Genomic DNA, 24,679 nt, shown 5'->3' with positions numbered 1-24,679 from the left:
CCCACAAAGAGTCCTCTCTCCTCTCCCTCCCTTCAAGGGGTGTTTCCACCTCACCGGCTGGGGCACCATGAATCAGGGCTGCCCTGGTCTTGGAAGTCTGGGTCAAGGTCAGGTCCGGCCTGGAGGTCTGGCCTGGGATGATACATCCATGTATGTGTCCCTGCATTTCTGAATAAACTCTCAGTGATCCAAAGAGCAGGTCATTCAGGTTTGTGCCTCTTTTCTTTCTCTTTAGAGGCATCTCACAGCTCTGCAGCTGCCTCTCTAGAGAAAGCAGTTTTCTGACTGTGAGCTTCTACTTTGAAGAGAGAATTATTCAAACGTTAGCTTTACGGATTCTGTTCTGAGGTCTCAGTTTCTTCGGCATTTCCATTTTCCAAACTTTCCAAGGCCTTCGATTATTATAGATACATGAGTGATAGCTCAGGGCTTATTCAAGGGGGCTCCTGGCTCTCTCTCCAAGCTCGTTCCCTTTATCATCTCTCTGGTCACACAAGCCTTCTTTCAGTTCCTAAAATAAGCTAAGCTGTCTGTGCTCAAGGCCTTTGTGCATCTTGCCCCCGGATTTTGCGTGGATGTCTCCAATCACTCCATCCTCAGCCTACGAGCGCTGCAGAGCATCTTGGCATCCCCTTTGTCCTCTACTGCTCTATGTTGCTAATTCCATTTCTGGTTTTTATTGGTTTGCATTTGTTTATTTGTATTATTTATCTCTTTATCAGTCTTCCTATGAGACCATGGGCTCCTTGAGGACATACTGCCTGTTCACAATCCGCCCCCAGCATCTAGAATGCAGGCACTCAATACACACGTGCAGATTGATCAAAAACACAGAGACTGAAATTCCTCATATTTTCGAAAGAAAAAAATGAATTTAACAAAACTTGACTCAGAGACCTGGCATGTCCATGAAATGCTCAGGTGGTAGTTCAATGAGTCTTGGACATCCTGTCTCCCCCACCCCCGACCCCGGGCAGCCTGAGACCACCCTCCTCTCCCAGAAGGAGGCCCCATTCTTCGTCTGCCGCCCAGATTCCCTAAGGCTGGAGGAAGTTATTCTACTTGCGATGTTTACTGAAATAATACATTTCAGCTGAAAACTCCACAGGCTAAAGGAGAAGAAAGGGAGAGGGGAGGAGCAGAGCCAAAGCACTGCCTAAGCAAGGACCCTATGAGGGAGGCCTGGGAGGGAGCCAGGCTCCTGCGCTCTGGGCGCCGTCTGCGGTGAGTGGGATGCTCCCTCCAGGTCCCTGGTTGGAGGCGGATCTGCCACAGACTGTGAGGCAGACAGAATGAGTTTTCAGTGCCCCCTGCCTCCCAACGGTGCCCCTTTCCCTCCACAGAGCTGTGATCCCCTAGACTCCTAAGCCCTCTGCCTGGTGGGCCCCACATCCTCTCAGTGTATGGTCTGTGCAATCAGCCCATCCCTGGACCCTCTCTGCTAGGGCCATTTGCTCTCGAAGCCTCACTTCTCCATAACGAGGGAAGGACAGTGTCCCTGCCAGCAGGGATTCAGGCCACGGGCTAGCACAGGCTCTTCCACAAAATCTGTTTTCACCCCAGGTTGGGAAAGGCCACCCAGCCTTGTGGACAGCTTATGTGTAACAGAGGGTGGGCCAATGGGAGAGAAAGAATTTCTAGAATCAGATGACTAACCAGGAACATCAGGTATGACTGGACAGGTCGTTTAACTTCTCAATTTATAAAGTATCTCATTACAAAATAACATGCATCACGTATATATATGTCTGTGTGTGTATACATATACACATGGACGTACATATGTGTATCCATACATGTATATATGTATGTATGCATAGGAAAACTGATGCACATGAAATATGAAGTTAATGTTAGCTCCACGTGATACAAGTACACCAATATTTTATATTCTTTATACTTGCATGAAGTTTCCAAAAGTTATATTATGCAGACACAACTTACACAATCAGAAAAAGAGCTTAACGGGATAATAATTTCCAACTCATGAAGTGTATAGGTAGATACGTTATCCAGTGGGATCATGCTGTAAAGTAGTCTGAAGAATCAGAAGCATCGCCCAAATGAACATTTGGGATTTTGGCAACTGGCAGGTCAGGCAGACCCTGCCTACTAGCACATGGCGGATTCTCCCAAAGTTTCCTTCCAAAAGAAAGGAAGAGATACTAGCAGTGGTGAGACCCAGAACAGCCAGTTTCAGGCGGTAGAGCAAGAGGGTTGGACACTGTATGTGTGTGTATTATGAACCACTGGTACAGAGTATATGTAGCTTTTCAACAAGTACTTATTACATACCCAACTTTTCTAAATACGTAATAGTTAAGGGTGTGTCTATGGGCAAAAGTTCAATTCTGGAACTACAAGCAAGGTCACAGAATAGAAGACTCCTTTCTCCCACCCTGACGCTCTTAACAATGTCCTTCACCACCCACCCAGGGTTAGAAGTGAGACCCTTCCAGCATAGGATCAATGTAAATCTTTCTGTGTGAAATGGGATTATACACAGTTTATGCCAATAGTTGCAAAAACAGCATATCTGTGACATTCTTTAAGTATCAAAATTGCACAAGGCCACAAGATGGCATCCTTATGCTATCAAAGTCTGATGTGTGTGTGTGTGTGTGTGTGTGTGTGTGTGTGTGTGTGTGTTAAGAGTTAATCCTCTTTGGAAGGGTAGATGGACAGAAAAGTGAGAGGTGGGAAGGATCACAGAATCCTTCCTACCCTATGTCTCCTCCTGCTCTTGTACTTATTCCTATGTATGGTTAAAATATAGTTTAGACGCCTAGTTTTATTTTTCACATAGAATTTTTTTTTTTTTTTTTTTTTTTTAGTACTCGGGCCTCTCATTGCTGTGGCCTCTCCCATTGCGGAGCACAGGCTCCGGACGTGCAGGCTCAGCGGCCATGGCTCACGGACTCAGCCACTCCGCAGCATGTGGGATCTTCCCGGACCGGGGCACGAACCCATGTCTGCTGCATCAGCAGGCGGACCCTCAACCACTGCGCCACCAGGGAAGCCCTCACATAGAATTTTGATTTATTATCTTAATCTCTAAGGGAATGGATAAAAATCTATAATTTTGTTATTGTTTAATAAGAGGAAAATATACTAAAATCAATCAGCAGTCTTCCAAAGACTGGTTCCCACCACTGATCTACAGGAAGCACGTGTCAAAAACAGAACGGTCCCTCCTCCACCTAATTACACAGCAGAGATTGTTTCATTGGGAGCCGCTACTTCATATAGTGTTTTCCACACTGGTATGATATCATTAACCTCACTGATATATTTTAACACATTCCTAACTGTGGCCATGAAAGGCAACTCTACATAATCCCCTAACTTTGCTCATTTAGGATAATCTAATTATTTTCCTGACGCCCTTCAGCAATGGTTAATAGCTTAGGAGTCAGACTGACCTGGATACAGATCCCATCTTCACACTTACTAATTGGAAGATCTCTGACCTGCCTTGGTTTTCTCTTCGATAAATAGGGATATTTAAAATGGCCTCAGAATGTTATTGTGATAATTAAATATATGATATTTGTACAGTATTTAACTCAATGTCATGCGTACAATAAATGGCAATTTATTTTTAATCATTGTTATTATGAATTAACAAACACCAGTTTCCCCTCTGCTGGTTTTCTTTTTTTCCTCTACAGTACAGCGAGTATTGAAGACAACAGGCATACACACAGAAGCTCCTGCTGCCTTTTCATCCAATCCCAAGCTTCATTCAGATGTACTCAGATATGGCCCTTATCTAATGCCTTGAAAAGGTATGAGTGATATGAGGCAAGACAGCCAGGAGAGGGCAGGTCATGGGATCCAGCTCCAAAAGAGGGGCCAGCGGTGTGCACTAAGATGAGAGATCAAGTCCTCAGACATCAGAGAAAGCAGAAAGGAGCAAACACCTTCTTGAGGACCACACTGACAGATCCAGAATTGAGGCCAGTTGGAAAGGCAGCACGAGTGATAGGAATAAGATGCTCTGTCCTAGCAGAGGCTGTCCAGCATAAAGATGCCAGAAATCTGCAGGTGGCTTGTGACCCTGACCAAGAAATGTTAAGTTTGCACATTATTAGACTGTGTGTTATTATAAACAAGACTATACATTATTCCACAAATATATAAGATTTATAGGATACTTAGGATTTTAAAACTATCCAACCATTGTCAACATCAGAAAATTTGTTCTTCAGTAGAGATGGCGAAAAGGTATGTAATCTAATGGTCCAACTCTGACTGGCTGCTTGTGGCTAGAGGTGCAGCAGCACTGAGCAATATTCTAGGGCTGCATCCAGGCTGAGCAGGATAGGATGCTGTGATAGATTAATAATGTCTGGCCAGACGCCAGGAGCCAGAAGCAGCAATGAATGTGCCATATACCCATCATCTCTCTTCTCATTCAAAATCCAATTGTAAGCCATGAAGAAGGTACCAGAAAAAAAATAGGTGAATACTTATCTGATACTAAGATGGGAAAGAATTTTGTAAGCATAAAAGGAATGGAAGAAATTACAAAGAAAAATATCTAAGCAAAATTCTAAAATATCTAGGTATCAAAAAATATTAAAAATTGGGCTTCCCTGGTGGCGCAGTGGTTGAGAGTCCGCCTGCCGATGCAGGGGACACGGGTTCGTGTCCCGGTCCGGGAAGATCCCCCATGCCACGGAGCGGCTGGGCCCGTGAGCCATGGCCGCTGAGCCTGTGTGTCCGGAGCCTGTGCTCCGTAACGGGAGAGGCCACAGCAGTGAGAGGCCCACGTACTGCAGAAAAAATAAATAAATAAAAATTTAAAAAGCAGAAAAAGTATTTTTCACAAATGACAAAGGTATTGCATATTTATATAGGAAGCTCTCTTATGAATTATTAAGAAAAATGCTAATGATCCAATGGAAAAATGACAAACGAATATGGAGAGATGATTCTTAAGAATTTTAAATGACTCAAAAGCTTAGATTACAAATGTGCATACTTATATTCAAAGAAACAATAACTAGAGCACTCATGAGATAACATATTTTGCACATAAAATTAGAGAAGATTAAAGATATATTACTCAATGCAGGTAAGAATATAAATAGATACTTATACGTTGCTTTAGGGATATACATTGCCTTTTTGAGAATACTTGAAAATACTTCCAGTAATTCATCTATAGGAATCTAATCTAAGGAGTATTTTTAAAACGGTGGCAAAATTTACAACACAAGAATAATAATCATACAGAATTTTCCTATAACAAAATTTGGAAAACAATCTAAATGTCCAAATTAGAAAATGGTTAAATAAAATTTGATTTATCCAACAGAGGAGTTTTGATCAATCCTTAAAATTGCTTTGGAATAATTTTCCTGTATAACCTACATGAAAAGATTTTGCACATCCCAATTGTGTGTTTCATTATCTATTATAGCATATTATATTTTTATCCAATATTAAATTAACTTATATTGTCATGTCATATATGTCATGCAATATCAAAAATAAGTAAAATATCCACAAATACTGGTTATTTTGGGTTGTGTGATTAGGAGTAATTTTTATTTTCCTCATTTTATTGTTCTATGTTTTCCTAGTGGAAAATAATTTATTATTTCTTTTTTTAATATATTTATTTATTTTTTTGGCTGCATTGGGTCTTCGTTGCTGCGCGCGGGCTTTCTCTAGTCGTGGCGAGCGGGGGTTACTCTTTGTTGCTGTGCGCGGGCTTCTCGTTGTGGTGGCTTCTCTTGTTGTGGAACACAGGCTCTAGGTGCGCGGGCTTCAGTAGTTGTGGCACACGGGCTCAGTAGTTGTGGCTCGCGGGCCCTAGAGTGCAGGCTCAGTAGTTGTGGCACACGGGCTTAGTTGCTCCATGGCATGTGGGATCTTCCTGGACCAGGGCTCGAACCTGTGCCCCCTGCATTGGCAGGCAGATTCTTAACCACTGCACCACTAGGGAAGTCCCTATTATTTCTTTTAATTGGGAAATTTTAAATTCTATTCGATTAAAACTGTCGCATGAAATTTTTTTCAAGCAACCTAATCATAGAAAAGAATCCTGGAGCACAGTGGGCCAGAACAAGTACTTTAGTCACACAGACCCTTGATACCTTTAACAACGTGAACTTGGGTAAGTCACTTAACCTCTCCAAGCCTCAGTTTTCTTGTCTGTGAAATGGGGATGATAAGAGTGCCTACTCATAAGACAGCTATGAGTCTTAAGTAAGAGATACCCTCCAGTGGTTAGTATGGCTCCTGGCCCCTAGGAGGTACTTAAAACACTGATCACTAGCTACTCTGAGGGGAACTGACCACCGGCTTTGGATGAATTAGACTCAGCCAGTGAAAGTGGCTATGGCACCCTGAGTCCTTACATTCCAAATGCATGCCTACAAGGCCATGCTTTGTGAAAGTCCAGTTGGCTTTGTGGTTGGCCAAAAGAACCTGTGTTAGCTGGAGTTTCCTGAGAATCATGATCAATGCCATTTCATAAACCATCTTTCCACACGTCGTCAAGGAGATGCGTCAGTGAGACACAGCTGCTACCCGCCCCCATAACAGAGGCCAGCACTTACTGAGCCCTTCATCCTCTCCAACTCATGCAGACACTGAGCCAAGCGAGGACAATGTGCATTTTACAGATGAAAACAATGAGGCTCAGAGAGCTTCGGAAATTTGCCCAAGATGCCAGAGAGACTCAGAGCCAAGATTTCGCACCCGCATCCACGTGATGTCAAAACCCAGACTCGACTCAGAGCCAAGATTTCACACCCGCATCCACGTGATGTCAAAACCCAGACTCTCCCACCACCATCAACACACACACACACACACACACACACACACACACACACACACACACGCACTCAGCTCTTAGCATCAAGATTCCTCCGAAGATGGCCCGAGCAGTCAGGGAGGGACACAGCCCCTGAGCAGGGGTCAAGTCATCAGAGATGGTAGAGAAGCCCCGGTTTCCTCCTTTCTCTCCTCCACTCTATAACCAAGGGATGTGTTCCCTGCCTCTCCTCCTGGTAACCGGAGCTCAACACCCCTGTCTCTCAAGTGAAGTCATCCGTCATCACTCTGCCACACTGGAGGAAAGCTGCCTCCACAGGCAAAGAGGGACCTGCCCTCAGGTGCTGCCTGAGATGGTCCAAGTGCTCCTGGGTCAGAGTCAGGGACACAGCCTTGCAAAGCCGCCCTCAGGAAACACAGCCAAGGACGGAGGCCCAGATCCCCTGAGGGAGAAGCAACAGCATCGAGAAACCTCAGTTGACCAAGAGAACTTTCCGTTTCTCTTGACTTTAACCAGCTTGAGACTTAGTCACCATGCTTTTGAATAACAGTTACAAACTTTAAAAATTATAACGACAGCAGCTAACAGGTAGCACATATTCAATTCACCACGCTAAAACATGTATAGCTTTTAAAATTCCCTACAGCCACCCTATCCCTAGGGTGATTTTTATGAGCCCAGTTTCCTGATAGTGATTCATGACGACAAAGTATGCGTGCTTACGTCCAAGGTGGGTGAGGAAGTGGGACCCTGCTCCAAAGAATGAAACCCCCCAGAGGCCTGACAGGAAGGGTGCTGGTGCCGAAGTGGGGGAAGAGGGCTGGAAGGGCACTTCCTTGGAAGAAAGAGCGGCCGGGGTGTCCGGTCAGGGCTGGAGACACATCCCAGAGCCTGGCTGGAGGAGGACCTGTGGGCCACCCTGATGGGGTCTGTGGTCCTCAGCACCCAATTTCTAGACCAGTATCTGAATTCCTCCAGGGCATACCTTGCTGCAAGGTACCTTGATGAGTTCTAATAAAATCTCAGGTCTCTGGTAAGTTCTCTTGGTTTTCAGCTGACCTCAGATCTAATAAACGGTTTTTAGTAACCATAAATGTGAAAGAACCACTAATATGTATTGAGCATTTGCTTTAATATGTTGAACATGCTTAGCTCTTTTAATCCTTACAAAAACACTTCCTGATAAAGAAACCCAGGCCCACCGAGGTTAAATAATTTGCCCCAGGTCCTCTTTTTTTAAGGAGTAAATCAGTGAACTCATGAAGGACGGCACTTACAGTCTCCATCAGTGGTTCTTAAAACTTTAGCCTGCATCAGAATTGTCCAGAGGACCAGTTAGAACACAGATGCTGGGCCCAACCCTCAGAGTTTCTGATTCAGTAACTCTGGGGTGAGGCCTGAGGATGTGAATTTCCAACAAGCTCCGGGGTGATGTTGATGCTGCTGGATCCAGGAACCACTCTTTGCGAACTAACGGCCTTGACGAGGAGTCAGCAAATTTTTTTATGAAAGAGCCAGTAAATAAATGCTTTAGGCTTTGACGATCAAGGGGCAAAATCAAGGATATGATATGAGTACTCATGCAACCATTTTAAATGTAACCATCTAAAAATGTAAAATCTATTCTTAGCTTTCAGGCCAAGTTTGACCTGTGGTCTAGACTCTAGACTAATTCCTGGTCTTGGTCCCTCCGTGCCCCACCCTACACCTGTTTTCTTCTTCTTAAGGGCCCCGCAGGTCCCCGCAGATTAATGTCCTCGTCAGGAAAGCGAACCTTAGCTTCCAGTGACTGAGAGGCCAGCTGGTATCCAGCGCAGGCCACACAGTGGCAGTGATGGGGTAGCAATGCCACTGAGGACAGGAAACCTGTTCTGGAGCTGACCCCGAGCCTCTGGCACTCAGGGGCACCCTGGCCACTGTGGACTGGGAACGTTCCATGTTGATGTTTGGAACCTGATCATTTGTTTGATTTTTCTGGGGCTAGTTCTAGTTCACGAAAAGTGCTGTATTTAGTGTTGTTTTTTGGGGAATAGAGGATTTCTTACAGCTTTTTAAAAACCGTAACGATGATAATAAAGACACCCCAATTAATGTAATCTGCTTTGAAAGCATACCACTCTTTGCATATTTTAGATAACCCCAAAGCGGAAGATCTGATACTAAGGTTTTTCCATATTTGTCAGGAGTTATCCATGCTCTGAATTTTTGTGTCCATGAGCTTCCAACTTTTCAAGCACCCACTTTTGTCCCTGGAGATTACAAACAGGGAAAGAAAGCATAAGGCCCCTGCAGAGAAGCACTTCTCCATTACCCACCCACCCCCGGAAGTTCACAAAATGGGTGGTGCAGAGAAGACCTTCCAGTAAGAATGCTCAGCTACTGATGGGTTTTCCAATGAAAACCTTGAGGAGCCCTTCACTCCCACGTGATCAGAGACGTGTGAACAACCTCTGAACTCATTCCAATTAGAGAGAACATGACTCAGAACAGGTCGCTGCGCTGAGCTCTGCTGGGGTATAACAAAGTAAGTGGTACCACTTTTCCTGACATGCCTGGAGAGTTCTGCAAAATGGAGAAATCCAGCTTTAAAGTCCTCTAGCAAAGTCTCAATGGGTGGTCAGCATCTTCCCCACAAGTTCAGACTCCGTGCAGGTTTAAATGCTTTCTCACTGTGAAAGCATACTGTATCCTGTTCCATGGCATGAAGCTAAAAAGCTGATGCCACCAACTGCCAATGCATGCCCCTCGACTTCCCCAGAAAGAGTCAGATTAAGGGAATGACAAGGGGGAAAAAAGGGAGAGTGCATTAAGTACTGCATTCCAGTCCCCAAACTCTCTTGGCTACTAGTCACAATCCGGTGGCACTTGTTCTCCGTGTTTTGCAGTCTTTTACAAATGGGCGCCCGACGTGGGAAGCAGAGTGATGTAATAAGAAGACCCCTGTAAGATCAGAGGAACTGCGTTCTCCAGGATGACTGTCTCACAGGTGGTGACATTCCCCATCCTTAATTAAGGTCCACAATCCCTTAACCAAAACTTTCGGGGCCAGATGTCTGTTAGAACTCAGGATTTTTGCAATTATAAAAGTAATCTGGAAAGTAGAAGGGTGGTTGCCAGGGGCTGCGGGTAGAGGAAATAGGGAGCCGTTGTTTAATGGGGATAGGGTTTCAGTTTTGCAAGATGAAAAGAGTTCTAGAAATTGGTCACACAATCATATGAGGTACATAACATTACTGGACCGCATGCTTAAAAATCGTTAAGATGTTAGATTTAATGTTTTGTGTATTTTGCCACAATTTTATTAAAAAACAATTAGGATCATATTCTCTATATTACTGAACATCCCTAGCAAGGTCTAGGGTGGTACCCCGAAATCAAACACATTGATACGTCTGCAACAAAATGCACAACTCGTCTCACTAACTAGGATAAATGAAAATCATACAGCCTCATATCAATTCAGGTAACATTTTGCCACAAAGTAAGTTTACTGAATATTCACTGAGAGACTTTTGGTTTTCAGCAGTCTCTGGAATTTGGAATTGCAGCTCAGGAACTGCGAGCCTGTAGCTCCCACTAACCCCACCCTATGCCACCTCAGTATGAAATGTTCATTATCCACAGTTTACAGATGAGAAAATAGAAACAAGATGCAAGAGGAGTAGGAAAATAGCCACTGGGCAAAGGTCGGTCAGCTTGTGGAAACGCAAACTTGCCTAGTTCAACTGCTAAGGCTTCACCCTGACCCCAGGCTAACGTGGACACAGATATGGTCAACGAAACATGGAATACTAAAGAAGTCCCTTGAAACTCAAAGAAGATCCCAGAGAATCCATCCCAATATGGTGCTAGTGGAAGGTGTGTGAGACGGAGCCATTGCGTTTTGACACTGACCTCTCCCCTTGGAAGGCCACGACCCGCACTCTTACCAAACTCATGTCACTCCTGGAGCCAGAAACATGAGCAGGACAAACCACTACTCAGTCCCTGGGGACTGTCCTTTGATCTTTTGTTTCTCAGGCCTGAAGCTCTGATCAGTGAGCTTTTGCTTCCCTTCTCCCCAACACTAATCGCCCACTTTTGATTGAAGCTGTTCCCCAGAAGCAGAAGGTGTGCAGATTAAAAGTGTCTTTGATTCTCTCAATCTGGCACATCTCCTGCGTATTCCTAGGAGAAATGAGTCCAAGAGAGATCTGAAGCCTGATAGAGCTTACGAGGAAAAAGCTTCTGGCTCTCGTTGCTCACATCTGAGGTCAGCCCTGTCCCTTGGTTAGGGAAGCTTCATAACCGCAGATACTGTATCAACCGATCTTCGTAGCAGATCTCCATTGACATCTGTCTGTCTTCTGCACATCAACGTGGGCACCATAGGAGTCACTGCGGGGCAGGCTTCGCAGCATGGCGCTGAACTGGTTGAGGAAGGACAGTCCTCAATGTCGCAGTGCACGCTGGCCTCACTGGGAGAAAGCACCAAAGGGCTAAGGTTTGGGGTTCCAGAGCAGCTGATGAGAGGGGCTGACTCGTGATTAAATGTTTCCTGAGGGTGGAGTGGGGAGGAAGTGGCCTCACGGACCATGATCCTTCTGCCCCTTTCTGTGCACTTCAGCAGCTGCAATCCCCTGGGAGATGCAGCCGCCGTGCTGGGTGCTGCTGGCAGAGTTGACACTGGCACTATTCCTCGCATGGTTTCTCAGCAAGGGAAGCCTTTTTTTCTGAGGGGTTGGACTCTCCCTCCTCAGTTAAATTAAACAAAGAACTCCTCTGTTGACGAGAGAATACGTTGGGCTTTTCAGGGTGGAATATTTAATGATAATGGAAAGAACGTCCATAAAACCGTGAGTCATCACAGCTGAGCAAGCTGTCTTTGCCTCCTGGGGCCAAAAGTGTGTGATGGGTGTGTTTAAACACATCTACACACAACACACACACACACACACCCCACTCAGGCTGAATGTAGCTAAAACATGAGGTTCTGAACTTAGAATAACAGGCCCACTGTACTTGACATCACTTAAATATATATGGTGTTTTTTAACTAAGCACCACATTTCAAGAGAAATGTGTGTGTGCGCGCGTGTGTACGTGTGTGTGCATGAGCAAATGCACGCTAGAACCACGCCTGCGTAAGTAGACCCTCTAATCTTGCTAACATTCATGCCCTCCCCTCTCTCCTCTCCCAGGTATTAGATCTTGGGTCCAGACTCGGTTCTGGACTGCCCCTCCTTCCCTTTGATACACTGACTCATGAGGATGGACCAGAAACATCTACTAACTCAGGACCCTGAAGTTCTGTGGCCCCAGCTTAAGACCTCCAAAATGCTGGTCCTGGCTGGCTCTCCTGGGTCAGAGGAAGGGGGAAGACAGGGAAGGGTGAAGCCTGTGCTTCTGTTCCAGGTGTGGCGGTTTGGGATGGAGCAAGGGTGTAAAGGGGCAGAAGGCTCGCAAGGAGAGAGCACTTGGGAGCCAGGCCCTAGGGATACCTAAGAGATGGGTCAAGATCTTCAACATTTGAAGATGTTCAACATCGCTACTTATTAGAGAAATGCAAATCAAAACTACAACGAGGTGCCACCTCACACTGGTCAGAATGGCCGTAGTTAAAAAGTCTACAAATAACAAATGCTGGAGAGGGTGTGGAGAAAAGGGGACCCTCCTACACTGTTGGTGGGAATGTAAGTTGGTGCAGCCACTATGGAAAACAATATGGAGGTTCCTCAAAAAACTAAAAACAGAACTACCATATAATCCAGCAATCCCACTCCTGGGCATATAACTGAGCAAAACTGTAACTCAAAAAGACGCATTCACCCCTATGTTCATAGAAGCACTGTTTACAGTAGCCAAGACATGGAAACAAGCTAAATGTCCATCGACAGTGAATGGATAAAAAAGATGTGGTACATATATATAATGGAATATTACTCAACCACGAAAAAAGAATGAAATAATGCGATTTGCAGCAACATGGATGAACCTAGAGATTGTCATACTAAGTGAAGTAAGTCAGAAAGACAAAGAAAAATACCAATGATATCACATATATGAAATCTAAAATATGACACAAATGAACCTATCTATGAAACAGAAACAGACCCACAGACATAGAGAACAAACTTGTGGTTGACAAGGGGGGTGGGAGGAGGGAGGTATTGGGAGTTTGGTGTTAGCAGATGCAAACTATTATATACAGAATGGATAAACAAGGTCCTACTGTAGAGCACGGGGAACTATATTAAATATCCTGTGATAAACCATAATGGAATAGAATATAAAAAAGATGTATGTATGTATAACTGAATCATTCTGCTGTACAGCAGAAATAAACACAACATTGTAAATCAACTATACTTCAATAAAATATATAGATATAGATATGGGAAAAAAGATCTTCGCTGTTTAAGTGGGAGACGCCAGTGTGTACAAACCCTTGTGTCATGTTAAACTACACTGGTATGAATGAAGAATGTCAACAATGCTTTGTTTCTAGATACTGCAGGATAGAAACAGCAACATACTCATAACATATGAGAGTTGAAAGAATCTGCTAAGATCTTCCACAACCCCTTCATCTTACTGATAAGCAAACGGAAGCTGGGGTTCCTGTAACTTATCTAAGTTACATGACGACAGAGGTGGCATAGAACATGGTTCTCCCAATTTCCAGTCCACTTCTCTCTAAATTCTACTGTGAAAAGAGAAAAATGTAAAACTCGTTTGCCTGCATATGAGCAAAACTAAAAATAATGATGCGCGATCATTGCTTTCTACCTCTGGCTAATTATAAGTAATCTCCACTAATATGTGTCAGATTCACTTTATTTCTGCTTTGCAAATAGGTTCATCTGTACCATTTTTCTAGTGGCGATCATTTTGCAATATATACAAACATCAGATCATTATGTTGTACACCTGAAACTAAATGTTATATGTCAGTTATATCTTAATAAAAATAAAGTGGGGGGAAAATATGCATCAGATTCACTTTAATCTTTTGCAAGCAAAACAATTTTCAACCCAGGGCCAGCCACGTGATTTGCAGAGTGCATCGCAAAATGAAAACACAGGGCCCTGGCCAGGGGCAGGGACCTCAATCTTTCCTTCCCACGGCCCACCACCCGAACCCACAGCAGATGGGTGACCACCAAGGAACTGCCAACACCACCCCGGGATACGTTCAGTACCTGAACGGGACGGGGATGAGCAGTCCCCTTCCTAGCCATCTGCCACATGCCAGCTTGGGGTGGGGAGGACTGCTGTCGCCTCACCTCAAGACACTATGGGATGCACACTCCAACCTGAACCGCTGAGTGCGTGCCCAGGCTCCCACTTGGGGGGCAGAGGGCAGCTATGGAACACAGGCCTCTGCCCTCACCCAGGTGCAACCTAGTCACTGCCCTGGTAGGGTCGCAGTGAAAGTGGTGTCCGGGTGCAAAGCAGGAGGCCAGGAGGGACTGGGCACAAAGGGGCAAGAAAGTGGCTGAGAACCCATCCTAGGGAGGCAGGGAGGTGGCAAGAGCCACCTGTAAGAGCAGAGGCTCCAGGCCCACAGCACTGGCTCCATCATCCTATCAGACTTCACTTACGAGGCACAAATTCGAAGAGAAAACCATTAAGAATTTCAAGATGGCAGACCTCTTCTGAGTATGGCCCTGTGAGAATACACTAGTCACCATGAAGCTAGCCCTGACTGAACTTGACTGTTTTGTGTACAATCTTCTGTTGCTCGGACAGCTAACTAACTGCTCAAAGCAGCCTGAAAGAACTAGAGGATCACTGTGCAGGTAGCCTAACAAATAGACACTGTGTTAACCTGCTAGGGCCACCATAGCAAAAAAGTACCACAGGTTGAGTAGCTAAAACAACAGAAAGTTATTTCTTCACAATTCTGGAGGCTTGAAATCCAAGATCAAGGTGTTATCAGGGTGGGTTTCTCCTAAGGCCTCTCTCTTTGGCTTGTAGCTGGCTGTCTTCTCCCTGTGTCTTCGCATGGTCTTCCCTCTGTGTCTGTCTATGTCCAAATTTCCTCTTGTTTTTCCTCATACTGGATTAGGGCCCACCTCAATGACCTTACTTGAATTTAATTTCCTCTTTAAAGATCCTATCTCCAAATACAGTCACATTCTGAGGTATCAAGAGTGAGAACGTCAACATATGAGTTTGGGGGGACACGACCAATCAATAACAGACACCATTCCTCAAATGCTGGATACTCTATAGAGGTGATCTCAGGGAAAACAGTTCCCTAAGAACCTATATGCAGTCTATGGCTTCTCTCAGGGAGGCCTTCTCTAAGCCTCCTGATCAATCAAGTTCCTCTTGTAGACACTCTTATAGCCACAATGCTCATGCATACTAATTTTAGAATTTTTAAATTCTCCTCCCACTAGATTATAAATTCGTGAGGGCAGGACGCAACTTGGAATGTCCAGAGCTTTGTCCCTTAGTATTTGGTCCCTAGGAAGCACCAGATTAAAATTTTCTGAAGGAAGGAAGGCCAACCAATGACACACAAACCAACGGAATTAAACTGGAACCTTCTAATCTTTGGCTTCTTGGCCTAGGAAACAGCCTAGGGATCCACTTCTTGGGCCTTTGGAGGAGAGGATTTAGAACATAAAGTGTATTGATAATTTCCTCAAGTATTTAATTTCAAATCTAACAAGTAAACGTCCTTCCCCATAAAGAAACAAGTTTGTGGTTATTTAATGAGACTTCCAGCTGCTGCACAGAAATGGGACTGTGCGCGGGGGTAGGAATGTTTGTTTTCCCAAACATTGTCATTAATCAAGCTGTGGGACGAACACACAATTAACTGTAATCGCTTCCAAAAGAACACATTTGCCTTGCCTCAGTGACTCAGAGCACTCCTGGAACGCTGAGGCACACTAGCCGAGGTAAGATGGGTGTCCTGCTCGCACCTGCAGGACCCCACTGCAAATACACATCATGCACTCTTTCAATGGACAAAGATTTATCAAACAAACGAATATTATGCATCAGACACTGGCCTTAGGATTCAAGTGTCCCTGACACTTGGGCTGCAAAGATGAGTCTCGTGGTGAAAATAGACTACAAGTTTAACAGAACAATCATGAATGAAGCTATGAATCATTTGTTTATTCATTCATTCAACATTTACCAGGTGCTTACTATGAAAGGCTCTGTCCAAGACAGCGGGGATACAGTAGAGTTCAAAAGTGAGGAAGGGTTTACTCTGGTGGAACTTACATTCTTGTTGGGGAGAGATGGATAATAAACCAAAAAATGAATAAAGAGATAAAATAACATCAGAGGATGACAAGTGCTATGAAAATAACTAAAGCAGGAGAAATGGTTTACAAAGTGACAGAGAGAAAGCTATATAACTTAGCAGTCAAGGAAGGCTTCTTTGATTGGGTGATTTTGAGCAGAGACCTGAAGAGCATGAGAGAATGAGCCGTGAAAAAATCTTGGGGAGGTGTATTCCAGGCTGAGGGAACAATAAGTGCAAAGGCCCTGGGATAAGCCCACATCCAGGAATGCCTAGGAGGCAGAGAAGGAGGGGGACAGTGGCAGGAAGGAAGGTAGAAGGCAACCAGGGGCCACATCAAGATGCAGAGTGAGCTCAGGAAAGGAGCACATCAGTCCTACATGGGGTTGGGGGGAACCTCACAAAGAGGTAGCATTTGAAATGAGACTGAAAGGATGCCAGCAACTTGCCTAGTGGACCAGCTGAGAACTTGTCTTCTCACCCTCCTCAGGAAGCTGAAAACCATGTGTGTTCTAAGTTCAGAGACCAGCAGTCGGAGTGCTAAAGTGGCTGCAGGTGACTGACCTGGTTCTCTCTGACGCACTCATCTTCCAAGGCATCTGCTCTTTTTTACTCTACCAAGAGAACACACCTGTTCCTCCCTAGCTGATGGATCTCTCAGGCCCCCATCTCTACATTCCCGCCTGGACCAATATTATGTTCACCATTGCATCCCCAGTTCTAGAACAGTGTCTGGCACAAGGTAGGAGCTTGTTGAGTAGATAAATGTCATTTGTTTTTTCTTATTTATCCATCCATCCATCCACCCATTCTTCTTCTTTTTTCCAAAACGAGAATTCAACGTAGCTGTCTTCAGCTACATCCTCAGGCCACATCTTTGTCTTACATATTCCTGTTCGACTTCGAGGCATCAGAGTATCCACTAAATTCCTTCAGGAAGGCATGGATATTCTCAGGGCTTAAACTGGCTCCACTGAGGTAAAATGTAAGTATCCAATAAGCTGCCAAATGCAGCACAGATGGTCAATAAGTTCTGTCTACAAGAGACCCACTTCAGACCTAGGGACATATACAGACTGAAAGTGAGGGGATGGAAAAAGATATTCCATGCAAATGGAAATCAGAAGAAAGCTGGAGTAGCAATTCTCATATCAGACAAAATAGACTTTAAAATAAAGACTATTACAAGAGACAAAGAAGGACACTACATAATGATCAAGGGATCGATCCAAGAAGAAGACATAACAATTGTAAATATTTATGCACCCAACATAGGAACACCTCAATACATAAGGCAAGTACTAACAGCCATAAAAGGGGAAATTGACAGTAACACAATTATAGTAGGGGACTTTAACACCCCACTTTCACCAATGGACAGATCATCCAAAATGAAAATAAATAAGGAAACACAAGGTTTAAGTGATACATTAAACAAGATGGACTTAATTGATATTTATAGGACATTCCATCCGAAAACAACAGAATACACATTCTTCTCAAGTGCTCATGGAACATTCTCCAGGATAGATCATATCTTGGGTCACAAATCAAGCCTAAATTTAAGAAAATTGAAATCGTATCAAGTATCTTTTCCGACCACAATGCTATGAGACTAGATATCAATTACAGGAAAAGATCTGTAAAAAATACAAACACATGGAGGCTAAACAATACACTGCTTAATAACCAAGTGATCGCTGAAGAAATCAAAGGGGAAATCAAAAAATACCTAGAAACAAATGACAATGAAGACACGACGACCCAAAACCTATGGGATGCAGCAAAAGCAGTTCTAAGAGGGAATTTTATAGCAATACAATCCTACCTTAAGAAACAGGAAACATCTCAAATAAACAACCTAACCTTGCACCTAAAGCAACTAGAGAAAGAAGAACAAAAAAACCCCAAAGTTAGCAGAAGGAAGGAAATCATAAAGATCAGATCAGAAATAAATGAAAAAGAAATAAAGGAAACGATAGCAAAGATCAATAAAACTAAAAGCTGGTTCTTTGAGAAGATAAACAAAATCAATACTTAGAAGTTCAACATTTTTAAGTTCCTACCCTGGCCAGAAACTCTGCCAGATCTTGGGGACCAACCTGTGAATGAGCAGATGTGATTCTTATCCTTGTTGATCTTATTGCCTAGCAAACGACACTGATAGATGTTCATCATATGATAAAGCCTGTGGCAGGGGAAGCAACTGGTGATAATAGTCACAGGAGAGGCACCTAATGCAGATGGAGGGGCAGTCTAGAAGGTTTTCTAAAGGAAGTCATGTATGAGTCCTAGAGAAAAACAGAAGTGAGTCAGTAAAGCATTGGGGAGAAAATGTTTCAGAAGAAGGAACATAAGGGCAAGGGCTGGAGGCAGCTTCTTTGAGGAATGAACACTAGTTCAGGATGGCAAGGCTATATTTGGAGTGATAAGAGATGAAACTGGAGAAAAAGGCAAAAGTCACACAGAGAAGGAGATCCTAAAACTTACTAAACAGCTGGGTCTTTATTCTGAGGGTACACTGGAAAGCTTTCAGCATGGGAGAAAGATGAGCTGATTTATGTATTAGAAATATTTCTCCGATTTATAATGGACGAGATCAAGGGCAGGGAGACTTTGCAGTAATTCAAGTGAGAGGTTATGATGTTGAAGGGAGACATATTTAGAAAACTATTTAGGTGGCAGAAATGACAAGACTTGGTAATGTGGGTTGATTGAAGACACGAATAAAAGAAGAAAACCCAGGAGTTTGTTTGCCACACAGATCTTTGAAGCTAGAGACGGAGTCATCCATTTTTTAGGGACAGTATCACTGTCCAGTAAGGGCCACTGATGGCTCCAGTGGTAAGAAGACCAGAGTGGGATGGAGCGATGAGACCACTGCCTCAGTCTCTGCAGGCAGCAGGAGGAAGCCAGAGGTTGGTCAGAACAGGATAAACCTGCTCTCGTCCCCACCCAAGGCACATGGAAGCACAAGGATGACCAAGGGCAAAGCCAGGAGCCACTACTCATCAAGATACCTCACGTGTTTCCCTACAGAGTTGTAGGAAGTGAAGTAGAGTTTAGTAGCTAACAACTCACATAACATTTCTTCAAACTTAAAACTTTCTGCCCTATAAGGGAATCATCTTTTAGTTGAAACTGATCCTTTGCTCATACTGATCTAAGTCCCCTTCCCAGCCTAGCATGCACTCCCCAGTGTTCTCTGCCTTTCCAGATTCTACCCAAACTTCGGTGCAGTCCCAGCCACTCTGACGGTACATGCTCAGCACAGAGCACAGTAGGAGGTAAAATGAGCAGATGTCATGTTCCCTCGGGAAGCTGTTTCCTGTTTGGGGAGCGGGGATGCATGTACCTGAAATGAGTCCAAAATTGTCAAGTGCTGGGAAAATGCAAAGAAAGGAATTACCATGGTGAGGTCTGGCTAATGGATAAAGGCTTTTGACTGGATAAGTGAGTATCTCATTGCCACAAAGCAACTGTGCTGAGATGTCGGTGCTCTGAGTTCCTGTAGTCTTGGTCTTGGATTTCACTAAGCAAACAAAACTCACTGGGTGACCATTTTATCTTCCCATACATTCACACATGAAGTATTTCCCCAAATTCTCTCCAAAAGTTTTCTCATTCCTCTCACTAGTAAATCTTGAAGCACTTTGCCAATCCTCCTACCAGTCCCGAAAGCAGGTAATTAAAAATAACGTGACACTTCACTAAAAGAAAAAATTAAAAGTACAGAACAACAATTAAAATATTAACTACCTCATAGCAAGGAATAGCATGGATCACCATAGAGCAGCTATAATCATGCGGAAATCAGGTAATCAAGAAATTCATCTTTTTCTTTCTCCCTTTCTTGGTTGTACCAAGAAAGTTTGCTGTTAGCCAAGGAAAACTAACAGTGCATTTTAGACTCAACATGGAGTGTGGTGATTGCTTAGATCTTCAACTCACTCAATTTCCATACGGAACAAAACTATAAACAATACCTTCGCAACACGATATAAGATTAGTGATCTGATACGCTAATTCTAATGAGCGATTGTTAATGTTATTATAATACTTAATATTGGTGCAGGCCACTTAAAAAGCAACTCAAAGATTTCCAAATGACTTAGGTAAGAAATCCACCCAGGACTTCAATATGGTAGACAAGATATTCTGAAAAACTCTCCCAGTATTAAGCCCCTAACAAAGCTTACAGCATTAAGAAAGGGGGTAAGTCCTTAGAGGTCAAAAATCAAAAAGAGAAAAATACAGAGAAATCAGAGAAACTCAGAGAGAAAAGTAAAAGATGTAGTGTGATGACCTTTTCCATGTGTCAAGTCGGCTAGGGTACAGTCCCAGTTATTCAACCAAACGTTAACCTGGGTGCTGCTGTGAAGCCATTTTGTAGCTGTAATGGAAGTCCATAATTGGTTGACTTTAAGATTATTCTTGGTAATCTAGTAGTCCTGGTTTAATCAGTTAAAAGACCTTAAAAGCAGAGCTGAGACTTCCTAGATGAAGAAATTCTGCCCATGGACAGCTGCTTCAGCCTGTGCCTGAAAGCTGCAGCCTGCCCTTCCTGACAGCCTGCCCACTGATTTTGGATTTGCCTAGCCAGCCTCCACTATCATGTAAACCAATTTCTTGCAATAATCCTCTCAATATCTACTTCCTACTGGTGCTGCTTCTCTGGCTAACCCCGATTGATGCATTGAGGCTCACTGCTGATCTGGGGCAACTGCTGCTCCCTGCTTCTGCTCTGGAGAAAAGAGGCAAGTTTAGGACTCACATAGGTGAAAAGTCAGATTAGGATCTACTAAGTGAAAATGTGAACCAGAAAACAAAGAACCAAGTAAGCAAACCTAAACTTGGCTCTCGGGGCTTCAACTCTGGGTACAGGGTAGCAAACTATTCATGGAGAATCTATAGCCGCAAGCCATAGATTTGGGACCCAACTCCACCATGGAATATGTGTAACTTCAACATTGAGCATAAAGAGATATCACCTCATATTCACCAGACTGGCAAAATTTATAAGTGAGAATATCAAGTATTAGACAGAATATGGAACAATAGGAACTATTAGATTCACTGCTCTTGAACAACTTTGGAAAGCAATTTTGCATCATCTGGTAAGGTCATAGATGTATATATCCTATGAGATAATGATTTCATTCCACTACTAGGTATATGCCCTGGAAAACCCTATGAATCTGTGTTCTAAAAAACACGTACAAGGTGGTCTGTACAGCATAATGTATAATAGCCCCAAACTGGAAGCAGTTCAGATCCACTCACAGGAGACTAGTCCAAGTGGAAGAGTCACATAATGGACTATCTACAACCGAGAAAATGAATGAATTACAGCTACATGTCCTGGCACAAACACAGTGTGGTGTAACAAAAAGCCCAATACATATATTAAAATTTCATTTCCTTTCATGGTCTTATCACATATTTTAAAGATAAAACCTGGACCAGGGCTTCCCTGGTGGCACAGTGGTTGAGAGTCCGCCTGCCGATGCAGGGGACGCGGGTTCGTGCCCTGTTCCAGGAAGATCCCACATGCCGCGGAGCGGCTGGGCCCATGAGCCATGGCCGCTGAGCCTGCACGTCCGGAGCCTGTGCTCCGCAACGGGAGAGGCCACGACAGTGAGAGGCCCACGTACAAAAAAACAAAACAAAACAAAACAAAACAAAAACCTGGACCAGATCCCTACTTACCCACACCCTATATCCAGGCTGTCAACTCTTCAGACCAAGATTTATATCCTATTCACAACTGTACCCACAGAACCTAGGAGAGCACCAGACATAAAGAAGATACCCAACAGATACTTGTTGAATGAATGAATAAATTTTGAACACAGAAACACATGCCAAACCCAGGGGCGGGACGGGAATAAAGACGCAGATGTAGAGAATGGACCTGAGGACACGGAGAAGGGGAAGCCGGGACGAAGTGAGAGAGTGGCACGGACATATATACACTACCAAATGTAAAATAGATGGCTAGTGGGAAGCAGCCGCATAGCACAGGGAGATCAACTCAGTGCTTTGTGACCACCTAGAGGGGTGGGATAGGGAGGGTGGGAGGGAGACGCAAGAGGGAGGGGATGTGGGGATATATGTATATGTATAGCTGATTCACTTTGTTATATAGCAGAAACTAACACACCATTATAAAGCAATTATACCCCAATAAAGATGTTAAAAAAAAAAAAGAAAGAAAGAAAAAAACGCATGCCAGGAAACAGACCCTGTGTTTCTAGCCTAGTGCCCTGATGCATGAAATCCCAAACCCTGATTTTACCTACCTGGACCCCTTTCTGCCGTAGATGACCCTGCAACTGTTGTCATCTGACCTATCTGACTCCCCTTCCCCAGGTCCCAAAAACCATACTTGCCCCGGATACTTCCATCTAAGAGCCACTCACGTCCCAGTGTGATACATTGCCACTAAAAACCCTAAGAGAAGGGAGCGTGTCAATGTCAATAAAATGAGGTTTTGAAATGTGCTCTAGATTTAATTCCGGCAAGTTGTATTTTCCCATGATTTAACATGGATTCCAGAAAGTTGGAGTAAGCAAGAACTTTGACAGGGCTCGGCAAATACAAGGTTCAGAACAGCAAACAAAACTGGTTAAGAAATTCTAGTTCAAATTGATCAAATCGATAACAAAATAGTATCACATTAAAGTTCTGGGGGAAAAAATGAGTTAATTACATTGGGCCATATTGAAAAGGGACTTATTATGAAATTCCTGAGTACCTTTCTATTTGGGAAATAAACGTAAGTGAAGGGACACATTTTAGGGGAAAGTAATTGATATACTTTCTCTCCTGAAGTACTAGAGTACTTTTAAAGTACATCTGTTTTTCAATACCAAGGGTGTTCCTGTTTTGAACATTACGAAGAAGGAATGTTTTACACAAGGAAAGGTGGTCTTTCTTGATACAATCACAGTAATTCTATCTGGCAGCACTGACTTCCCTAAGCACGAGGTGTACCTTAACGTGGGCTAATGACATGCCTAGTGTTGGTGAATTTCATCCCCTCTGCAGGGTAACATGGTACAAGAACACTGCAATTACCTGTTTCGGGGAGACCAAGCACATTTCGGTATACCAAGATTTTTAAATTCCAAAGGTCAAGTATACTTTAAGAATAATCACAAGCACATCAGCTTATTCTGCAATCTCTAGCTGTCATTTTAGTATTGAGTCACAATTATTGTCTTAGGGAGGGAGATCGTCACAAAGAACTGACACTTCCTTAACATCTAGAAATCACACATTTCTTTTTTCTGTTATGTTATGTGGACTGGATGCCAGCACACTCTAGATTCATCTATGTGGCTACAAGTCACTCTTCATTTCATTTCAATGATTTACTGATTTTCCACTTTGCACCTAACACTATGTTACATACTGTTTGGGAAGCCCCTACTCTAATGGGGCTTTCCAGATAGTTGATAAAACAAGATTTATATTCAAGGAAGACTTAAAGAATAAACATGACAGAGTATAAAGCCCGAGGTGTAATAGAACCTTGACTTAGGAGCTTGGTTATATTCTGAACACCAACTGTCTCGATGCTTTTGAAAATTCACTCCCTCCTCTGAGCCACGGTTGCTTCTTTGGTGAGAGAAAGAGGCTACATTAGGCACTCTCAAAGGTCCTTCTGACAAAGCTGTTCACTTCTGACATTCTGGGTTTTAAAGAAGTATAAGAGAGTATCTTTTAGAAGATGTGTGTGGAGAAATTCACAGTGCAAAGATTGTTCCAAGGTGGGATTAATCAGAGAAAGTTTCAGAGTAGTGGTAGGCCTTAAGGTTGCCCTAGAAGCACAATGACGAAATGGTACTGCAAGCACTATAACTGTGGTATTGTGTGTGACCTACTGGGGGCATGACATTTGTAAATCTCATTATTTTCCTATTCATCTCTTCTGCCTTTATGACTAAACGCATGCCATTTTCAACACGTTATTACTCAACTCTACCTCAACAGGGGAGTTATAAAGGAGAGAATGGGTTCAAGTGGTTGGATGAGGAATAGCCTAACTCATTTCACAGAGCAGCCATGCCTACAGGGGAAATTACCCAGCCAAATTCACTCACTGTCCTAGTAACTCCCTCCGCCATATTAATTACCTAGTGATCTAAAAACTATCAAATCACACATACGAAGTGTCATCCATCACCCAAGATTAATAAGAATCGGGCAATTATCAATAGGAATTGGGCAATTATTCCAACTATTCCAATCCTTCCAGATGATCGGATTGGTGACAGAGTCCTAAAAATTCACACTGAAACTAAATTATCTAGAATGGTACATCAATCAATCGGACCGACCAGATGATGCGTCTCTTCTCTTGGTGCTTTCTGGAAGGAGATTTAGATAGTAAGTTATCTAATTTAGGTCAGAGTTCCAATAGCTTATTAAAGTTAAGGGATTTAAGCAGCTGTCCATTTTTGTATACAGAAAATATAGACTCAAAAATTTCTTATTGCTTGCATATACTCTGCTAAGATTACAGAAGAAACTCCCAGGAAAGTTACCATCTATCTTAGGGTCTGGATGATGTCTGCAGAGAAATTACTCCTCCCCTTGTCCTTTCTTTCTCCTACTTGGCAAAGCTCAAG

The 24,679-nt window shown here is 43.4% G+C and overlaps 1 protein-coding gene across 2 annotated transcripts in view; it reads right to left on the bottom strand.

Annotated features, from left to right (window-relative positions):
- ADAMTS12 (ADAM metallopeptidase with thrombospondin type 1 motif 12) overlaps positions 1 to 24,679 on the bottom strand; it is a 394,308-nt gene that overhangs the window by 232,009 nt on the left and 137,620 nt on the right. The gene's annotated exons all lie outside the window — the stretch shown is intronic.

Source organism: Phocoena sinus, chromosome 3 (genome assembly GCF_008692025.1).
Source record: "Phocoena sinus isolate mPhoSin1 chromosome 3, mPhoSin1.pri, whole genome shotgun sequence".
Lineage (NCBI taxonomy): Eukaryota > Metazoa > Chordata > Mammalia > Artiodactyla > Phocoenidae > Phocoena > Phocoena sinus.
The sequence above is the reverse complement of the archived record's forward strand: the minus strand, read 5'-3'. Positions and strand labels throughout refer to the sequence as shown.